The sequence below is a fragment of the Gavialis gangeticus genome, unplaced genomic scaffold, assembly GCF_001723915.1.
Source record: "Gavialis gangeticus isolate Ggan-Ray unplaced genomic scaffold, GavGan_comp1, whole genome shotgun sequence".
Lineage (NCBI taxonomy): Eukaryota > Metazoa > Chordata > Crocodylia > Gavialidae > Gavialis > Gavialis gangeticus.
In genome coordinates, this window is record NW_017729033.1 from 23,769,803 (window position 1) to 23,776,545 (window position 6,743).

Genomic DNA, 6,743 nt, shown 5'->3' on the forward strand with positions numbered 1-6,743 from the left:
TCCTGCTCATCACTGCCAGGTGCTTTTTGCTGCAGCCTCCCAGAGCCTGTGCCTGGGTCACCCTGCAGCTTCTCTGCACTGCCACCACCACTGCCTCCGACACCCTCCCCACCGCCAAAGGAAAAAAAAAAAGTCAAAGTGTAATTTGAACCCTGTTAACAGGGAAAAATAAAGCGAACCTGCTTATGGAAATGACAATTAAAAGTTAGCACTGATTCTCAGAAACTCCTGTGATACATTGTAAAGCACTAGGTCACTAGCAAGTAACTAGTGCTTTACAATGTCAGTTCATACTTTTAGCTATCTGATGATAGGTACATTGAGACTAAAGATTCATAACCATTTCCTTGGGGAAGGAGTGAATAATGAAGATATAGCAGTCATGTGCAAGCTGATATTTTTTAATACTTTGGGTAGCAGTGGGTAGCTTTGCTTTACTGCTGAGTAACATTGACCTGACCTAGAAAATATGCTAGTGATTTTTTTGTAGAAATAATGAAAACCTCCTCAATGTGTTACATTTCCTATAGCCAAAAATGTAACCACTAATATTGATAGAACTAGTCCTTTCTTCAGTGACTTTGCTCATTTTTGCTGTCAGATATAAACAACAGTTCTCTAACCCAACTACTGCTCCAGTAGAAATTATTTAATCAGGACAGAAGACCTCTCACTTCCCTAACTGCAAGCTTGTTTTCACATTCTGGTTTCAAAAGGCTGACTCAAAGTGGACTGTTATTGGGCTCATCATTCACTTCAAGTCTGTGGGAACAGAAGCAAAAAATATGAGGAGGTAAGGAAAGCAATGAAGACAAATCCATTGAAAAATAGGGCGCAAATGAATCCAAAGGGGAGCCATGTAAGACACAAACTTAGAAAGATGTTGAAAAGCAGCAAATAAAGGGAGAGAATATGTTTTAAAATATAGTGAGACCCAGTCTGAATTTGTTCTTTATCATCACTGTCTTTATAGCAGTGTAACTAAGAGCAGATTTAGATCCCATAAAATGTTTGCTTAACTGTCATTCACACAGGGTGTTTCTACATATTCATTAATTCACCATGGTTACTGCGCATTAAGTTTAGTACCTGTGGGCACCTATACATAAGCATGGAAGCTGCCCCAATGCACTGGAATTCCAGTGCTTCGGAGCAGACTTGGTTAATCAATTAATCGAGTCTGCCGGAGCATGGCAATTGCCGAACTTTAGCAGCCTCCTTTGTTTCAAGTATCCACATCCTCATGCTTAAAAGTGGTACCAGGGCACTTCAACTAAAGCTCATCAAATGATCTTTAGTTCAAGTCCCTTGCTGCCACTTAAGTGCGGGGATGCTGATACAGGAGATACAGCAGTACTTTAATTAGAGCAGCTCTCAGTCACGCTAATCAAAGCACCATCTCCCTGCAACTCCAGAGCATGTGTAAAAAGTGCCCTGTATTACCAGGCACTAAATCAATGTGCAGTGACCAGCACTACAGTGCAGTAGTTCTGGTGCATGTCTTTTAAGTGATGCTAATGTGCAGTACACGAATACTACTGCACATTACTGTATTAGCACTGCTTTCACTGTGATGCAGAGTAGAATTAGTCTACTGCGCATTTATCATCTTGTATAAATGTGCCCAGTGGGCACATCTACACATGTATCAATGCACATGAAATTTAGTATCTGCATTGTGAGGTACTAGAAAAAGGCTCATTGGCCTATTTTAATGTGCATTAATGAAAGAAAGCAGTTTTTTGTGAGGCTTTAATACTCATTAAAATAGACTAATGTATATTAAAGCACACGTAGATGCACACACTAAGACCCCTTTACACTTGACACTTCCTTAGTAGATTAAAAAGAACCATAAATTGGGTGCAAATATCTCTGCCCCATTTTAAGGTTCCTTTCCATCACCAGAACAGTGTAAGGAAGCCACATTGTAAATGGGAATCAATCTCCCCTCATGTATGTATTAATTATTTTGTGTTTGAAAAGCACTTTGAAAAAGAGAAGTGCTATGTCAGTGATAGGGTTACTGCTACTATGGCATAAAGTTTGTTCTTGTGATAACTCAGTTTAGAAAGGCTTTTTTCTTTTATGCCTAATACAAAGGCTGTCCCTTAGCTAGGAAACTAAATTGTTGCTGATATAAGTGGATTGCTTTTGGAGGGAATAAAAAAAATGATTCGGTTTTGCATTACATGAAAATATGGTCAATAAATTCAGATGGGTTTTGCTCCACAAAACTACTTTGAGAGCCTGAAAAATCCTGACCACTGCAGTTTACCCATCACTAATTTCAATGCACTCTTCTCCACTGGTGTCAAAAGGAGCTGCCTGTGGCTGAATCTCATGTAGCTTTGAAAATTTAAGAGGCCTGTAAATACCTTTGCTGACTCTGCATAATCCTTTTTATTTTATAAAAATATAAGCAAAGTATAAAAGATAAACTAAAAAAGCTCTTGGAAGCACTGCAAAGGCACCAAGAGAAACATTTGTAAAAGAATCATGGAATGGAGACTAGCCCCACACCACTAAAGCATTAAAAGGATGAGGTTTCAGCAAGGATAGACATTAAAACATATGGCCCCACACTTTTACTTTCTTAGTGAAAGGACTGAATCAAAAAGAAAAGTAGTAAATGGAGGGAAAACATGAACTATCATAATAGCTCTCGATTATCTCAAGTCAGTATTGTGGAAGGGACTGTACAAAGAAATAATCCATGCCCCAGAGAGCTTAAGTCTAAAACTGAAAGAACATACAACAGACTGGGACATATTTAAAAAAAGGAAAATAAGAAAATTTGGTAATGACTAGGGTGAACTGAGTAGGTTGTGTCTACCTTGGGGCCTGGTCTAATTCCTAATGGAGGCAGCAGGAAGATGGGTCATGCACTTGAAAAAACAAAGGCAGTGTGGTCTTTCTGACTGTTCTTATGTAGTAAGAACACACATTGCAAGAGATGCTGGCAGAAGCTGTAAGCAACACATGCCTTCATTATTAGACATTTTCAACTGTACGTAGCTCACCTGTTCTCTGATCTTCACTCCTGGCCCTTTCTTTCCCCTTAACTTCTTCCCCTGTTTCTCCCATCTTAATAGTAACACAAGTGATGCTGAGACTCAAATTAAGTTTGGATGTATTGTGTTATAGGTGGTAGACATTTTTACATACTGGTGATTCTCAACTAGGTTACTACTGGAGTACCATGAGATTATTTTAAGGGTTCCATGTAATACTAGCACTGTTTTAAGGTGTGAAAACACCAGCATATGATTAAAAAAAAAAACTTGGTGACTACGGCATTGATGTCTACAGTCAGATGGGTGGCAAATTGGCTAGATGGTCGCACCCAGAAAGTGGTGGTGGATAGGTTGTTTTCAACCTAGAAGGATGTGGGCAGTGGAGTCCCCCAGGGTTCGGTCCTGGGGCCTGTACTGTTCAACAGCTTTATCACCGATTTGGATGTGGGTGTGGAATGCATGCTGTCCAAATTCGCTGACAACACCAAGCTGTGGGGTGAGGTGAGCATGCTGGAGGAGAGGGACAGAATCCAGATAGATCTAGACAGGTTACAGAGGTGAGAATAGGATGGAATTCAATGCAGACAAGTGCAAGGTGCTGTATCTAGGGAGAAAGAACCAGCAACACACCTACAGGCTGGGGAACACCCTTCTTGTCAACATGGTGGCTGAAAGGGATCTTGGAGTCATTGATGACTCCAGGATGAAGATGAGCCTCCAATGCGAGGAAGTGGTCAGTAAGGCTAACCGCACCTTGTTATGCATCTACAGATGCATCAGCAGCATTGGTCAAACCACAGTTGGAGTACTGTGTCCAGTTCTGGGCACCACACTTCAAAAGGGATGTAGCTAGGATTGAGAGGGTCCATAGGAGGGCCACTCTCATGGTCAAGGGGCAGTGGGGCAGGCACTGCAAAGAGAGGCTAGAGGGCCTGAACCTCCACAAGAGAAGGCTGAGAGGGGATCTGGTGGCCATTTACAAACCCACCAGGGGGGACCAGCAGGAATTAGGGGAGGCTCTGTTCCCCCAGGCACCACCCAGGGTTACTAGGAATAATGGACACAAATGGTTAGAGAGAAGGTTCAGGATGGACATCAGGAAGCATTACTTTACAGTTAGGGCTGCCAGGCTCCAGAATAGGCTCTCAAGTGAGGTGGTGCTCTCTCCTAGCTTGGGGGTCTTCAAGAGGAGGCTGGACAGATAATTGTCTGGGGTGTTATGACCCCTGCAGTCATTCCTGCCCAGAGCAGGGGGTCAGACCTGATGATCTGTTTAGGTCCCTTCCAACCCTAAGTACTATGATACTATGATGATACTATGAAAAGATAAAGGCAGGGTAGATATGCATCTTTATAGAATAACTAAATAAGATATGTATATAGAGCACAAGCTTTCATGATAACCCAGAGACTTCACAAAGGAATCCATAGTGTCAAAAGATTCTTAGTTCTGTGCAAGAGAAGAATTGTTCCATTATTTTTTCCATAGTCAACAAATTAGTGAAATGAATTTCTTAAAAAGGGTGTTGCTAGATTCAGAAAAGTTATGGAGGGGTGCCTTGATTCTAAAAAGGGTGAGAACCACTGCACTGTACACTATACCACGAGTCCTTACCCAAAGAAGCAACAAGTGTAGAAAAACAAGGCTAGGAAAGGCAGGCCAAGGAAAAAAAGTTAAATGACTTTATTTGCAAAATAGTCACAACATCTGCCCTTTCTTTTCTCTTTATGAGAGAGGTGGGGCTGGGACCATGGGGGGCGGTGTGGGAGCAGGTGCTGGGGTGGCAGCCCCCACCTTCTCCCCCAAGAGTACCACATATATATTATGTTTTACCTGAAACAATTGGAACAATAATTTAGAATATGGATGGGATTTAACAGCTACATATGAAAAAAATCAAAATAACAGAGATTAGAAAAGACCCTTATTCTCTCATCCGCTCTTGAAATGTCAAATCCTACTTTTGATTGGCCAGGGATGACTAGCATCCCTGCAAAATATCATCTTTTTGCTTTCCCCCCACAAGCCAACAGGTTCCCCCCCTCCCCTTGTCCCTACCCATGCGAAAAGTCCCCTGCAAATACCCATGCGGTTTATTCATCCTCCTCAAAACTTTAATTCCAATGACAGCTACAGAGAACATGACAAAGTTATGCAACTAACCACTGCCTCCCACAATACCAAAGGCATTTATTACCTCCTTGTGTTTGCCTGTATGAATTCACTTATTGTCTATTGTTTTATACTTACATTGTAACTTTTGAGATTAGGATGGCAGGGGATAGTGGGAGGTAGACAGAAAGTTTTTTTCACACTTAAGTGGCATTCTTTAAAAAGGATGAGTTTAAATCTCCTTTTGTGATTATACCATGTCTTTTCAAACATTGGTTACTGACTTACCCCAAGTTGTGTGTAAGCCTGGTGATGAATTATGGCCCAAAAAATTGGACAAGATGTGGTCCAGTGACAATATATTATTAAAAAAACATTTATTAATGTTGACTTCTTTTCATCAACATGATGAAGAAAGCTGTTGCTTTATGTTGGTGCCTCTAGAAGAGGTATTGTCATTTCCATTAAAGACCAGGGCCCAAGCAAGGACATGTCTGCACAGGGAAGTTATCATTTGCCATGCTCGCATGGATTTATAACAGCCTTGGAACTTGGCACTAGAAGTATTTTTGTGTGAAGTAGCTCATGCCACATTGAAAGCAAAGGTAACTGTATACTGAGGTATGTGCTAATAACTAAATCCTTTTATGGTTTAAGAATTCAAATGTCTCAAATGCAGCTATGTAACTCCAATGATTTTTGGCACTTACACACAGCTTGCAATTCAGTTTTTGCCCTCTAGTGAAACATGTTCACTTATTGGGAAAAGGAGGACCCTTCTACATTTTAGCCTGATAACCTAATGGTTAAGTCACTTCCCAAGAGAGCAGGAGACTTGCCTTCTAAGCCCCTCTCACCTAGAGAAGATTTGAACATTCATCTTCTACTTCCTAGCACAGGGCTCTACCTACCAAGCCATGAGCTAGGCATTACCCAGATCTCTCTTTCCAGCCCTCCTCTTGAAGCAGGTCTATCATACTTTGCATTACACCATGATTGGATAAAATGGATAGACAACATCTTTGGAAGCAAGTTACACCCCATATATATCAGCTGAAAAATGTGCAGAAAGGAATACAAAATTCATGGAGACAACAGAAGACGAGGGTGGAGGAAGCCTTGGACTGCCAAACCAAGCAAAACCCACAAGTACAGCCCAGCCTAGACAGATGAGCGGAACATATACACAGGTAAGCAACAGGGACCAGGGCAATGCTGAAAGTAGGGGGCCAGTGCACACATCCTCAGGAGGCCTCAAATGCCTTGACACAAACGCTTGTAGTATGGGAAACAAGCAAAAGAAACTTACCCTCCTGCTAGCTGACACCAACCCAGACATAGTGGGGCTCACTGAAACGGGGTGGGACCCAACACATGACTGGGCGGTGAATATCAAGGGCTATAGGCTGTACAGGAGGGATAGGACAGGGAGGAAAGGTGGGAGCATGGCGCTGTACATTAAGAAGGAATACACATCCTCGTCAATTAACAAAGAACCAGAGGAGGGGCACTCTGAAGTGCTCTGGGTTAGAATACAAGGCAGTTGAGGGGAAAGAGATTTAATGGTGGGGGTCTACTACAGACCACCCGACCAAGGGGAGGAGCCAGACCAG